This window comes from Pseudophryne corroboree, chromosome 4, assembly GCF_028390025.1.
Source record: "Pseudophryne corroboree isolate aPseCor3 chromosome 4, aPseCor3.hap2, whole genome shotgun sequence".
Lineage (NCBI taxonomy): Eukaryota > Metazoa > Chordata > Amphibia > Anura > Myobatrachidae > Pseudophryne > Pseudophryne corroboree.
The window spans coordinates 634,067,442-634,082,233 of NC_086447.1; the positions used below are offsets into that span (position 1 = coordinate 634,067,442).

Consider the following 14,792-nt stretch of genomic DNA (forward strand, 5'->3'; position numbering starts at 1 on the left):
TTTTTCAAAAATAAATAATTGACTATTAAAACCCTATCAGTCTTAAATAAGGACATCAGTAAGCAACACTGGCATAATGGATAAGGCACTGTTCTCCTAAGCCAGTGGTTGTAAGTTCAAGTCTGTCTGAGATGGAAGTCATTACAGCAAGTGTCTCATCACTAGAGTTGATATTTTATCCTTGCTTCAACAGTAAAACAGTCTTGCAGTATTTAGCTTGTAAAAAATGACCACAGAAGCTAAAATATGACATTAATTATGATAACATTGTTGTTGTTGTTTTTTAAACCTTTTCTATCACCGTGGAGAGCTTATTCAAGTGCCATCTGGCATGCATGTTCCTTAGTTGCTCATCATTCATCACCAAAAATGATTTTCTTTTTCAATTCTTATGACTGTACTGATTGTATTAAATAAAATCCACATCTAGCATAACCAATCAATGCTGCAAAGTGCTCCAGTGGCGCAATTGGTCAGCGCATGGTGCTTGTAAGACAGTATCTGTTGAGCAATGCCGAGGTTGTGAGTTCAAGCCTCACCTGGAGCATCTTTGTATACTGTTTTTTTTTTCCTTTTCTTATGTCATTAGTCATTGATTATAAACTGCTACCTTAATATTTAATATTATATTACAAAGGATGGAAGAAAGAAAGAAAAAACACAAACATGATAGTGCATTTAAGTTGTCAGCACACATCTGCTTTGGTTCAAATGCACTGCATATCTTCCTTCAGTCAGCCAACAAAACAGCAATGGAAAAGATTAACATACTGTTGGTAAAGCAGTTGCATCAAATTGATTTTCTGCAATATAGCATGATAATCCATACTGACAGCTCTGGATAGTACCAGCACATTTCTTGCTGGACTTGGTAATGCAAAGAACACAGTAAACAGCTTCACTTTTTCCTCAAAAATAAATAATTGACTATTAAAAACCTATCAGTCTTAAATAAGAACATCAGTAAGCACCACTGGCATAATGGATAAGTCACTGCCCTCCTAAGCCAGGGGGTCCAAGTCCCATATGGGGTGGAAGTCATTACAGCAAGTGTCTCATCACTAGAGTTGATATTTTATCCTTGCTTCAACTGTAAAACAGTCTTGCAGTGTTTAGCTTGTAAAAAATGACCACAGAATCTAAAATATGACATTAATTATGATATCATTGTTGTTGTTGTTGTTTTTTAAACCTTTTCTATCACCGTGGACAGCTTATTCAAGTGCCATCTGGCATGCATGTTCCTTTGTTGCTCATCATTCATCACCAAAAATGATTTTCTTTTTCAATTCTTATGACTGTACTGATTGTATTGCATAAAATCCACATCTAGCATTACCAATCAATGCTGCAAAGTGCTCCAGTGGCGCAATTGGTCAGCGCGTGGTACTTATAAGACAGTATCTGTTGAGCAATGCTGAAGTTGTAAATTCAAACATCACCTGGAGCATTTTTGTATACTGTTTTTTTCCTTTTCTTATGTCATTAGTCATTGATTATAAACTGCTACCTTAATATTTAATATGATATTACAAAGGATGGAAGAAAGAAAGAAAAAACACAAACATGATTGTGCATTTAAGTTGTCAGCACACATCTGCTTTGGTTCAAATGCACTGCATATCTTCCTTCAGTCAGCCAACAAAACAGCAATGGAAAAGATTAACATACTGTTGGTAAAGCAGTTGCATCAAATTGATTTTCTGCAATATAGCATGATAATCCATACTGACAGCTCTGGATAGTACCAGCACATTTCTTGCTGGACTTGGTAATGCAAAGAACACAGTAAACAGCTTCACTTTTTCCTCAAAAATAAATAATTGACTATTAAAAACCTAACAGTCTTAAATTAGAACATCGGTAAGCACCACTGGCATAATGGATAAGTCACTGCCCTCCAAAGCAAGGGGGTCCAAGTCCCATATGGGGTGGAAGTCTTTACAGCAAGTGTCTCATCACTAGAGTTGATATTTTATCCTTGCATCAACTGTAAAACAGTCTTGCAGTGTTTAGCTTGTAAAAAATGACCACAGAAGCTAAAATATGACATTAATTATGATAACATTGTTGTTGTTGTTGTTGTTGTTGTTGTTGTTTTTTAAACCTTTTCTATCACCGTGGACAGCTTATTCAAGTGCCATCTGGCATGCATGTTCCTTTGTTGCTCATCATTCATCACCAAAAATGATTTTCTTTTTCAATTCTTATGACTGTACTGATTGTATTAAATAAAATCCACATCTAGCATAACCAGCCAATGCTGCAAAGTGCTCCAGTGGCGCAATTGGTCAGCGCATGGTACTTATAAAACAGTATCTGTTGAGCAATGCCAAGGTTGTGAGTTCAAGCCTCACCTGGAGCATCTTTGAATACTTTTTTTTTCCTTTTCTTATGTCATTAGTCATTGATTATAAACTGCTACCTTAATATTTAATATGATATTACAAAGTATGGAAGAAAGAAAGAAAAAACACAAACATGATAGTGCATTTAAGTTGTCAGCACACATCTGCTTTGGTTCAAATGCACTGCATATCTTCCTTCAGTCAGCCAACAAAACAGCAATGGAAAAGATTAACATACTGTTGGTAAAGCAGTTGCATTAAATTGATTTTCTGCAATATAGCATGATAATCCATACTGACAGCTCTGGATAGTACCAGCACATTTCTTGCTGGACTTGGTAATGCAAAGAACACAGTAAACAGCTTCAATTTTTTTCAAAAATAAATAATTGACTATTAAAACCCTATCAGTCTTAAATAAGGACATCAGTAAGCAACACTGGCATAATGGATAAGTCACTGCCCTCCTAAGCCAGGGGGTCCAAGTCCCATATGGGGTGGAAGTCATTACAGCAAGTGTCTCATCACTAGAGTTGATATTTTATCCTTGCTTCAACTGTAAAACAGTCTTGCAGTATTTAGCTTGTAAAAAATGACCACAGAAGCTAAAATATGACATTAATTATGATAACATTGTTGTTGTTGTTTTTTAAACCTTTTCTATCACCGTGGAGAGCTTATTCAAGTGCCATCTGGCATGCATGTTCCTTAGTTGCTCATCATTCATCACCAAAAATGATTTTCTTTTTCAATTCTTATGACTGTACTGATTGTATTAAATAAAATCCACATCTAGCATAACCAATCAATGCTGTAACGTGCTCCAGTGGCGCAATTGGTCAGCGCATGGTTCTTGTAAGACAGTATTTGTTGAGCAATGCCGAGGTTGTGAGTTCAAGCCTCACCTGGGGCATCTTTGTATACTGTTTTTTTTTCCTTTTCTTATGTCATTAGTCATTGATTATAAACTGCTACCTTAATATTTAATATTATATTACAAAGGATGGAAGAAAGAAAGAAAAAACACAAACATGATAGTGCATTTAAGTTGTCAGCACACATCTGCTTTGGTTCAAATGCACTGCATATCTTCCTTCAGTCAGCCAACAAAACAGCAATGGAAAAGATTAACATACTGTTGGTAAAGCAGTTGCATCAAATTGATTTTCTGCAATATAGCATGATAATCCATACTGACAGCTCTGGATAGTACCAGCACATTTCTTGCTGGACTTGGTAATGCAAAGAACACAGTAAACAGCTTCACTTTTTCCTCAAAAATAAATAATTGACTATTAAAAACCTATCAGTCTTAAATAAGAACATCAGTAAGCACCACTGGCATAATGGATAAGTCACTGCCCTCCTAAGCCAGGGGGTCCAAGTCCCATATGGGGTGGAAGTCATTACAGCAAGTGTCTCATCACTAGAGTTGATATTTTATCCTTGCTTCAACTGTAAAACAGTCTTGCAGTGTTTAGCTTGTAAAAAATGACCACAGAATCTAAAATATGACATTAATTATGATATCATTGTTGTTGTTGTTTTTTAAACCTTTTCTATCACCGTGGACAGCTTATTCAAGTGCCATCTGGCATGCATGTTCCTTTGTTGCTCATCATTCATCACCAAAAATGATTTTCTTTTTCAATTCTTATGACTGTACTGATTGTATTGAATAAAATCCACATCTAGCATAACCAATCAATGCTGCAAAGTGCTCCAGTGGCGCAATTGGTCAGCGCGTGGTACTTATAAGACAGTATCTGTTGAGCAATGCTGAAGTTGTAAATTCAAACATCACCTGGAGCATTTTTGTATACTGTTTTTTTCCTTTTCTTATGTCATTAGTCATTGATTATAAACTGCTACCTTAATATTTAATATGATATTACAAAGGATGGAAGAAAGAAAGAAAAAACACAAACATGATTGTGCATTTAAGTTGTCAGCACACATCTGCTTTGGTTCAAATGCACTGCATATCTTCCTTCAGTCAGCCAACAAAACAGCAATGGAAAAGATTAACATACTGTTGGTAAAGCAGTTGCATCAAATTGATTTTCTGCAATATAGCATGATAATCCATACTGACAGCTCTGGATAGTACCAGCACATTTCTTGCTGGACTTGGTAATGCAAAGAACACAGTAAACAGCTTCACTTTTTCCTCAAAAATAAATAATTGACTATTAAAAACCTAACAGTCTTAAATAAGAACATCAGTAAGCACCACTGGCATAATGGATAAGTCACTGCCCTCCTAAGCCAGGGGGTCCAAGTCCCATATGGGGTGGAAGTCATTACAGCAAGTGTCTCATCACCAGAGTTGATATTGTATCCTTGCTTCAACTGTAAAACAGTCTTGCAGTGTTTAGCTTGTAAAAAATGACCACAGAAGCTAAAATATGACATTAATTATGATAACATTGTTGTTGTTGTTGTTTTTTAAACCTTTTCTATCACCGTGGACAGCTTATTCAAGTGCCATCTGGCATGCATGTTCCTTTGTTGCTCATCATTCATCACCAAAAATGATTTTCTTTTTCAATTCTTATGACTGTACTTATTGTATTGAATAAAATCCACATCTAACATAACCAATAAATGCTGCAAAGTGATCCAGTGGTGCAATTGGTCAGCGCGCGGTAATTATAACACAGTATCTGTTGAGCAATGCCGAGCTTGTGAGTTCAAGCCTCACCTGAAGCATCTTTGTACACAGTTTTTTTTCCTTTTCTTATGTCATTAGTCATTGATTATAAACTGCTACCTTAATATTTAATATGATATTACAAAGGACGAAAGAAAGAAAGAAAAAACACAAACATGATTGTGCATTTAAGTTGTCAGCACACATCTGCTTTGGTTCAAATGCACTGCATATCTTCCTTCAGTCAGCCAACAAAACAGCAATGGAAAAGATTAACATACTGTTGGTAAAGCAGTTGCATCAAATTGATTTTCTGCAATATAGCATGATAATCCATACTGACAGCTCTGGATAGTACCAGCACATTTCTCGCAGGAATTGGTAATGCAAAGAACACAGTAAACAGCTTCACTTTTTCCTCAAAAATAAATAATTGACTATTAAAAACCTAACAGTCTTAAATAAGAACATCAGTAAGCACCACTGGCATAATGGATAAGTCACTGCCCTCCTAAGCCAGGGGGTCCAAGTCCCATATGGGGTGGAAGTCATTACAGCAAGTGTCTCATCACTAGAGTTGATATTGTATCCTTGCTTCAACTGTAAAACAGTCTTGCAGTGTTTAGCTTGTAAAAAATGACCACAGAAGCTAAAATATGACATTAATTATGATAACATTGTTGTTGTTGTTGTTTTTTAAACCTTTTCTATCACCGTGGACAGCTTATTCAAGTGCCATCTGGCATGCATGTTCCTTTGTTGCTCATCATTCATCACCAAAAATGATTTTCTTTTTCAATTCTTATGACTGTACTGATTGTATTGCATAAAATAAACATCTAGCATAACCAATCAATGCTGCAAAGTGCTCCAGTGGCGCAAATGGTCAGCGCGTGGTACTAATAAGACAGTATCTGTTGAGCAATGCTGAAGTTGTGAGTTCAAACCTCGCCTGCAGCATTTTTGTATACTGTTTTTTTCCTTTTCTTATGTCATTAGTCATTGATTATAAACTGCTACCTTAATATTTAATATGATATTACAAAGGACGAAAGAAAGAAAGAAAAAACACAAACATGATTGTGCATTTAAGTTGTCAGCACACATCTGCTTTGGTTCAAATGCACTGCATATCTTCCTTCAGTCAGCCAACAAAACAGCAATGGAAAAGATTAACATACTGTTGGTAAAGCAGTTGCATCAAATTGATTTTCTGCAATATAGCATGATAATCCATACTGACAGCTCTGGATAGTACCAGCACATTTCTTGCAGGACTTGGTAATGCAAAGAACACAGTAAACAGCTTCACTTTTTCCTCAAAAATAAATAATTGACTATTAAAAACCTAACAGTCTTAAATAAGAACATCAGTAAGCACCACTGGCATAATGGATAAGTCACTGCCCTCCTAAGCCAGGGGGTCCAAGTCCCATATGGGGTGGAAGTCATTACAGCAAGTGTCTCATCACTAGAGTTGATATTTTATCCTTGCTTCAACTGTAAAACAGTCTTGCAGTGTTTAGCTTGTAAAAAATGACCACAGAAGCTAAAATATGACATTAATTATGATAACATTGTTGTTGTTGTTGTTGTTGTTTTTTAAACCTTTTCTATCACCGTGGACAGCTTATTCAAGTGCCATCTGGCATGCATGTTCCTTTGTTGCTCATCATTCATCACCAAAAATGATTTTCTTTTTCAATTCTTATGACTGTACTGATTGTATTGCATAAAATCCACATCTAGCATAACCAATCAATACTGCAAAGTGCTCCAGTGGCGCAATTGGTCAGCGCGTGGTACTTATAAGACAGTATCTGTTGAGCAATGCTGAAGTTGTGAGTTCAAACCTTGCCTGCAGCATTTTTATATACTGTTTTTTTCCTTTTCTTATGTCATTAGTCATTGATTATAAACTGCTACCTTAATATCTAATATGATATTACAAAGGATGGAAGAAAGAAAGAAAAAACACAAACATGATTGTGCATTTAAGTTGTCAGCACACATCTGCTTTGGTTCAAATGCAATGCATATCTTCCTTCAGTCAGCCAACAAAACAGCAATGGAAAAGATTAACATACTGTTGGTAAAGCAGTTGCATCAAATTGATTTTCTGCAATATAGCATGATAATCCATACTGACAGCTCTGGATAGTACCAGCACATTTCTTGCTGGACTTGGTAATGCAAAGAACACAGTAAACAGCTTCACTTTTTCCTCAAAAATAAATAATTGACTATTAAAAACCTAACAGTCTTAAATAAGAACATCAGTAAGCACCACTGGCAAAATGGATAAGTCACTGCCCTCCTAAAACAGGGGGTCCAAGTTCCATATGGGGTGGAAGTCATTACAGCAAGTGTCTCATCACTAGAGTTGATATTTTATCCTTGCTTCAACTGTAAAACAGTCTTGCAGTGTTTAGCTTGCAAAAAATGACCACAGAAGCTAAAATATGACATTTATTATGATAACATTGTTGTTGTTTTTTTTAAACATTTTCTATCACCGTGGACAGCTTATTTAAGTACCATCTGGCAAGCATGTTCCTTTGTTGCTCATCATTCATCACCAAAAATGATTTTCTTTTTTAATTCTTATGACTGTACTGATTGCATTGTATAAAATCCACATCTAGCATAACCAAACAATGCTGCAAAGTGCTCCAGTGGCGCAATTGGTCAGCGCGCGGTAGTTATAAGACAGTATCTGTTTAGCTATGCCGAGGATGTGAGTTCAAGCCTCACCTGGAACATCTTTGTATACTGTTTTTTTTCCTTTTCTTATGTCATTAGTCATTGATTATAAACTGCTACCTTAATATTTAATATGATATTACAAAGGACGAAAGAAAGTAAGAAAAAACACAAACATGATTGTGCATTTAAGTTGTCAGCACACATCTGCTTTGGTTCAAATGCACTGCATATCTTCCTTCAGTCAGCCAACAAAACAGCAATGGAAAAGATTAACATACTGTTGGTAAAGCAGTTGCATCAAATTGATTTTCTGCAATATAGCATGATAATCCATACTGACAGCTCTGGATAGAACCAGCACATTTCTTGCTGGACTTTATAATGCAAAGAACACAGTAAACAGCTTCACTTTTTCCTCAAAAATAAATAATTGACTATTAAAAACCTAACAGTCTAAAATAAGAACATCAGTAAGCACCACTGGCATAATGGATAAGTCACTGCCCTCCTAAGCCAGGGGGTCCAAGTCCCATATGGGGTGGAAGTCATTACAGCAAGTGTCTGATCACTAGAGTTGATATTTTATCCTTGCTTCAACTGTAAAACAGTCTTGCAGTGTTTAGCTTGTAAAAAATGACCACAGAAGCTAAAATATGACATTAATTATGATAACATTGTTGTTGTTGTTTTTTAAACCTTTTCTATCACCGTGGACAGCTTATTCAAGTGTCATCTGTCATGCATGTTCCTTTGTTCCTCATCATTCATCACCAAAAATGATTTTCTTTTTTAATTCTTATGACTGTACTGATTGTATTGCATAAAATCCACATCTAGCATAACCAATCAATGCTGCAAAGTGCTCCAGTGGCGCAATTGGTCAGCGCGTGGTACTTATAAGATAGTATCTGTTGAGCAATGCTGAAGTTGTGAGTTCAAACCTTACCTGGAGCATTTTTGTATACTGTTTTTTTCCTTTTCTTATGTCATTAGTCATTGATTATAAACTGCTACCTTAATATTTAATATGATATTACAAAGGGTGGAAGAAAGAAAGAAAAAACACAAACATGATTGTGCATTTAAGTTGTCAGCACACATCTGCTTTGGTTCAAATGCACTGCATATCTTCCTTCAGTCAGCCAACAAAACAGCAATGGAAAAGATTAACATACTGTTGGTAAAGCAGTTGCATCAAATTGATTTTCTGCAATATAGCATGATAATCCATACTGACAGCTCTGGATAGTACCAGCACATTTCTTGCTGGACTTGGTAATGCAAAGAACACAGTAAACAGCTTCACTTTTTCCTCAAAAATAAATAATTGACTATTAAAAACCTAACAGTCTTAAATAAGAACATCAGTAAGCACCACTGGCATAATGGATAAGTCACTGCCCTCCTAAGCCAGGGGGTCCAAGTCCCATATGGGGTGGAAGTCATTACAGCAAGTGTCTCATCACCAGAGTTGATATTGTATCCTTGCTTCAACTGTAAAACAGTCTTGCAGTGTTTAGCTTGTAAAAAATGACCACAGAAGCTAAAATATGACATTAATTATGATAACATTGTTGTTGTTGTTGTTGTTGTTTTTTAAACCTTTTCTATCACCGTGGACAGCTTATTCAAGTGCCATCTGGCATGCATGTTCCTTTGTTGCTCATCATTCATCACCAAAAATGATTTTCTTTTTCAATTCTTATGACTGTACTGATTGTATTGAATAAAATCCACATCTAACATAACCAACAAATGCTGCAAAGTGATCCAGTGGTGCAATTGGTCAGCGCGCGGTAATTATAACACAGTATCTGTTGAGCAATGCCGAGCTTGTGAGTTCAAGCCTCACCTGAAGCATCTTTGTACACAGTTTTTTTTTCCTTTTCTTATGTCATTAGTCATTGATTATAAACTGCTACCTTAATATTTAATATGATATTACAAAGGACGAAAGAAAGAAAGAAAAAACACAAACATGATTGTGCATTTAAGTTGTCAGCACACATCTGCTTTGGTTCAAATGCACTGCATATCTTCCTTCAGTCAGCCAACAAAACAGCAATGGAAAAGATTAACATACTGTTGGTAAAGCAGTTGCATCAAATTGATTTTCTGCAATATAGCATGATAATCCATACTGACAGCTCTGGATAGTACCAGCACATTTCTCGCAGGACTTGGTAATGCAAAGAACACAGTAAACAGCTTCACTTTTTCCTCAAAAATAAATAATTGACTATTAAAAACCCAACAGTCTTAAATTAGAACATCAGTAAGCACCACTGGCATAATGGATAAGTCACTGCCCTCCTAAGCCAGGGGGTCCAAGTCCCATATTGGGTGGAAGTCATTACAGCAAGTGTCTCATCACTAGAGTTGATATTTTATCCTTGCTTCAACTGTAAAACAGTCTTGCAGTGTTTAGCTTGTAAAAAATGACCACAGAAGCTAAAATATGACATTAATTATGATAACATTGTTGTTGTTGTTGTTGTTGTTGTTGTTGTTGTTTTTTAAACCTTTTCTATCACCGTGGACAGCTTATTCAAGTGTCATCTGTCATGCATGTTCCTTTGTTCCTCATCATTCATCACCAAAAATGATTTTCTTTTTTAATTCTTATGACTGTACTGATTGTATTGCATAAAATCCACATCTAGCATAACCAATCAATGCTGCAAAGTGCTCCAGTGGCGCAATTGGTCAGCGCGTGGTACTTATAAGATAGTATCTGTTGAGCAATGCTGAAGTTGTGAGTTCAAACCTTACCTGGAGCATTTTTGTATACTGTTTTTTTCCTTTTCTTATGTCATTAGTCATTGATTATAAACTGCTACCTTAATATTTAATATGATATTACAAAGGGTGGAAGAAAGAAAGAAAAAACACAAACATGATTGTGCATTTAAGTTGTCAGCACACATCTGCTTTGGTTCAAATGCACTGCATATCTTCCTTCAGTCAGCCAACAAAACAGCAATGGAAAAGATTAACATACTGTTGGTAAAGCAGTTGCATCAAATTGATTTTCTGCAATATAGCATGATAATCCATACTGACAGCTCTGGATAGTACCAGCACATTTCTTGCTGGACTTGGTAATGCAAAGAACACAGTAAACAGCTTCACTTTTTCCTCAAAAATAAATAATTGACTATTAAAAACCTAACAGTCTTAAATAAGAACATCAGTAAGCACCACTGGCATAATGGATAAGTCACTGCCCTCCTAAGCCAGGGGGTCCAAGTCCCATATGGGGTGGAAGTCATTACAGCAAGTGTCTCATCACCAGAGTTGATATTGTATCCTTGCTTCAACTGTAAAACAGTCTTGCAGTGTTTAGCTTGTAAAAAATGACCACAGAAGCTAAAATATGACATTAATTATGATAACATTGTTGTTGTTGTTGTTTTTTAAACCTTTTCTATCACCGTGGACAGCTTATTCAAGTGCCATCTGGCATGCATGTTCCTTTGTTGCTCATCATTCATCACCAAAAATGATTTTCTTTTTCAATTCTTATGACTGTACTGATTGTATTGAATAAAATCCTCATCTAACATAACCAACAAATGCTGCAAAGTGATCCAGTGGTGCAATTGGTCAGCGCGCGGTAATTATAACACAGTATCTGTTGAGCAATGCCGAGCTTGTGAGTTCAAGCCTCACCTGAAGCATCTTTGTACACAGTTTTTTTTTCCTTTTCTTATGTCATTAGTCATTGATTATAAACTGCTACCTTAATATTTAATATGATATTACAAAGGACGAAAGAAAGAAAGAAAAAACACAAACATGATTGTGCATTTAAGTTGTCAGCACACATCTGCTTTGGTTCAAATGCACTGCATATCTTCCTTCAGTCAGCCAACAAAACAGCAATGGAAAAGATTAACATACTGTTGGTAAAGCAGTTGCATCAAATTGATTTTCTGCAATATAGCATGATAATCCATACTGACAGCTCTGGATAGTACCAGCACATTTCTCGCAGGACTTGGTAATGCAAAGAACACAGTAAACAGCTTCACTTTTTCCTCAAAAATAAATAATTGACTATTAAAAACCCAACAGTCTTAAATTAGAACATCAGTAAGCACCACTGGCATAATGGATAAGTCACTGCCCTCCTAAGCCAGGGGGTCCGAGTCCCATATGGGGTGGAAGTCATTACAGCAAGTGTCTCATCACTAGAGTTGATATTTTATCCTTGCTTCAACTGTAAAACAGTCTTGCAGTGTTTAGCTTGTAAAAAATGACCACAGAAGCTAAAATATGACATTAATTATGATAACATTGTTGTTGTTGTTGTTGTTGTTTTTTAAACCTTTTCTATCACCGTGGACAGCTTATTCAAGTGCCATCTGGCATGCATGTTCCTTTGTTGCTCATCATTCATCACCAAAAATGATTTTCTTTTTCAATTCTTATGACTGTACTGATTGTATTGCATAAAATAAACATCTAGCATAACCAATCAATGCTGCAAAGTGCTCCAGTGGCGCAATTGGTCAGCGCGTGGTACTAATAAAACAGTATCTGTTGAGCAATGCTGAAGTTGTGAGTTCAAACCTCGCCTGCAGCATTTTTGTATACTGTTTTTTTCCTTTTCTTATGTCATTAGTCATTGATTATAAACTGCTACCTTAATATTTAATATGATATTACAAAGGACGAAAGAAAGAAAGAAAAAACACAAACATGATTGTGCATTTAAGTTGTCAGCACACATCTGCTTTGGTTCAAATGCACTGCATATCTTCCTTCAGTCAGCCAACAAAACAGCAATGGAAAAGATTAACATACTGTTGGTAAAGCAGTTGCATCAAATTGATTTTCTGCAATATAGCATGATAATCCATACTGACAGCTCTGGATAGTACCAGCACATTTCTTGCAGGAATTGGTAATGCAAAGAACACAGTAAACAGCTTCACTTTTTCCTCAAAAATAAATAATTGACTATTAAAAACCTAACAGTCTTAAATAAGAACATCAGTAAGCACCACTGGCATAATGGATAAGTCACTGCCCTCCTAAGCCAGGGGGTCCAAGTCCCATATGGGGTGGAAGTCATTACAGCAAGTGTCTCATCACTAGAGTTGATATTTTATCCTTGCTTCAACTGTAAAACAGTCTTGCAGTGTTTAGCTTGTAAAAAATGACCACAGAAGCTAAAATATGACATTAATTATGATAACATTGTTGTTGTTGTTGTTGTTGTTGTTTTTTAAATCTTTTCTATCACCGTGGACAGCTTATTCAAGTGCCATCTGGCATGCATGTTCCTTTGTTGCTCATCATTCATCACCAAAAATGATTTTCTTTTTCAATTCTTATGACTGTACTGATTGTATTGCATAAAATCCACATCTAGCATAACCAATCAATACTGCAAAGTGCTCCAGTGGCGCAATTGGTCAGCGCGCGGTACTTATAAGACAGTATCTGTTGAGCAATGCTGAAGTTGTGAGTTCAAACCTTGCCTGCAGCATTTTTATATACTGTTTTTTTCCTTTTCTTATGTCATTAGTCATTGATTATAAACTGCTACCTTAATATCTAATATGATATTACAAAGGATGGAAGAAAGAAAGAAAAAACACAAACATGATTGTGCATTTAAGTTGTCAGCACACATCTGCTTTGGTTCAAATGCAATGCATATCTTCCTTCAGTCAGCCAACAAAACAGCAATGGAAAAGATTAACATACTGTTGGTAAAGCAGTTGCATCAAATTGATTTTCTGCAATATAGCATGATAATCCATACTGACAGCTCTTGATAGTACCAGCACATTTCTTCCTGGACTTGGTAATGCAAAGAACACAGTAAACAGCTTCCCTTTTTCCTCAAAAATAAATAATTGACTATTAAAAACCTAACAGTCTTAAATAAGAACATCAGTAAGCACCACTGGCAAAATGGATAAGTCACTGCCCTCCTAAGACAGGGGGTCCAAGTTCCATATGGGGTGGAAGTCATTACAGCAAGTGTCTCATCACTAGAGTTGATATTTTATCCTTGCTTCAACTGTAAAACAGTCTTGCAGTGTTTAGCTTGCAAAAAATGACCACAGAAGCTAAAATATGACATTTATTATGATAACATTGTTGTTGTTTTTTTTAAACATTTTCTATCACCGTGGACAGCTTATTTAAGTACCATCTGGCAAGCATGTTCCTTTGTTGCTCATCATTCATCACCAAAAATGATTTTCTTTTTCAATTCTTATGACTGTACTGATTGCATTGTATAAAATCCACATCTAGCATAACCAAACAATGCTGCAAAGTGCTCCAGAGGCGCAATTGGTCAGCGCGCGGTAGTTATAAGACAGTATCTGTTTAGCTATGCCGAGAATGTGAGTTCAAGCCTCACCTGGAACATCTTTGTATACTGTTTTTTTTCCTTTTCTTATGTCATTAGTCATTGATTATAAACTGCTTCCTTAATATTTAATATGATATTACAGAGGATGGAAGAAAGAAAGAAAAAACAAACACAAACATGATTGTGCATTTAACTTGTCAGCACACATCTGCTTTGGTTCAAATGCACTGCATATCTTCCTTCAGTCAGCCAACAAAACAGCAATGGAAAAGATTAACATACTGTTGGTAAAGCAGTTGCATCAAATTGATTTTCTGCAATATAGCATGATAATCCATACTGACAGCTCTGGATAGTACCAGCACATTTCTTGCTGGACTTGGTAATGCAAAGAACACAGTAAACAGCTTCACTTTTTCCTCAAAAATAAATTATTGACTATTAAAAACCTAACAGTCTTAAATAAGAACATCAGTAAGCACCACTGGCATAATGGATAAGTCACTGCCCTCCTAAGCCAGGGGGTCCAAGTCCCATATGGGGTGGAAGTCATTACAGCAAGTGTCTCATCACTAGAGTTGATATTTTATCCTTGCTTCAACTGTAAAACAGTCTTGCAGTGTTTAGCTTGTAAAAAATGACCACAGAAGCTAAAATATGACATTAATTATGATAACATTGTTGTTGTTGTTGTTGTTGTTTTTTAAACCTTTTCTATCACCGTGGACAGCTTATTCAAGTGCCATCT

General features: G+C 36.0%; 3 non-coding genes across 3 annotated transcripts; all 3 read left to right on the plus strand.

The window, feature by feature from the left end:
* Positions 1 to 454: 454 nt before the first annotated feature.
* TRNAT-UGU (transfer RNA threonine (anticodon UGU)) lies at positions 455 to 547 on the plus strand. Its single transcript is given in 2 exon segments — positions 455 to 492; positions 512 to 547. It is a non-coding gene; the product is annotated as a tRNA-Thr (tRNA).
* A 1,725-nt stretch (positions 548 to 2,272) lies between these two features.
* Positions 2,273 to 2,365, plus strand: TRNAI-UAU (transfer RNA isoleucine (anticodon UAU)). Its single transcript is given in 2 exon segments — positions 2,273 to 2,310; positions 2,330 to 2,365. It is a non-coding gene; the product is annotated as a tRNA-Ile (tRNA).
* An 803-nt stretch (positions 2,366 to 3,168) lies between these two features.
* Positions 3,169 to 3,261, plus strand: TRNAT-UGU (transfer RNA threonine (anticodon UGU)). The gene is given in 2 exon segments: positions 3,169 to 3,206; positions 3,226 to 3,261. It is a non-coding gene; the product is annotated as a tRNA-Thr (tRNA).
* Positions 3,262 to 14,792: the final 11,531 nt, after the last annotated feature.